Consider the following 878-nt stretch of genomic DNA (forward strand, 5'->3'; position numbering starts at 1 on the left):
TCTTGATGAGAGATAAAGTTGGTGTAACCTTTCTAATGAGATTAGTGGTAATCATAAACTAGACTGTGTTTACCCTTGGTCTATACAACTAAGAATTGTACTTGGAGGAAGTAGTGTAACAGTGTTGGTAATGTCAAAAGTAGTGAACAATTTGAACTAACAGTGTTTAGATATCATATCTGCATCTTGTACTATGAATAGCTACTATGAAGACAACAGTATGCAATGTATTAATTATTGTAACTGTTTCCTACTAACCTGTTTTGAAACTGTCTCATTGCTGTTTATTTCTCAATAAAATTAATATAAAAAGTAGGGAACAATGTAAATGTTATATCTATTGGATGTGCATTAAATCTTTTGGTAAGAAAATATACAAAACTAAAGATTTTGCTGGGGAAGTAGAACTGAGAGAGAGGAGCACTTCTACTTTATATGCATTTGAAATGCTTGGAATTTTTTTAACCATTGAATAACAATTTTGCATATTTTTTAAAAGCATAAAGGAAGACCAGAGTTCTATGCTGGATGAATTAAATGAGGAAATTAGAGACAGGAAAATCAGTAAAACCAGGGAGATGGTTCAGTAGAATAAGCTCCCTGGCAAGCGCAATGGCCTGAGTTCAGTCCCTGGTTCCGCCAAGAAAGGAGAAGGGGGAGGAGGGGGAGGGGAAGGGGAAGGGGAAGGGAGGGAGGGAGGGAAAGGAAGAAAGAAAATCAGTAAAAGAATTTTTGCTTTTTTTAGGTGTGAGAAATGTCACAATTGAAATTTGCAGTGGGGGCATGGCCCTAGCTCAGGCCTTTAAGTGGCTGCTTCCACAAAGCTCTCAGCCTCAGGTTGCTGGAGTTCGAAACTCACAACTCTCCCGCTGGCCAAA

At 38.0% G+C, this 878-nt stretch overlaps 1 protein-coding gene across 3 annotated transcripts in view; it reads left to right on the forward strand.

The window, feature by feature from the left end:
• Camsap2 (calmodulin regulated spectrin associated protein family member 2) overlaps window positions 1-878 on the forward strand; it is a 114,709-nt gene that overhangs the window by 62,805 nt on the left and 51,026 nt on the right. The window lies entirely within an intron of this gene.

The sequence above is a fragment of the Octodon degus genome, unplaced genomic scaffold, assembly GCF_000260255.1.
Source record: "Octodon degus isolate 3935 unplaced genomic scaffold, OctDeg1.0 scaffold00009, whole genome shotgun sequence".
Lineage (NCBI taxonomy): Eukaryota > Metazoa > Chordata > Mammalia > Rodentia > Octodontidae > Octodon > Octodon degus.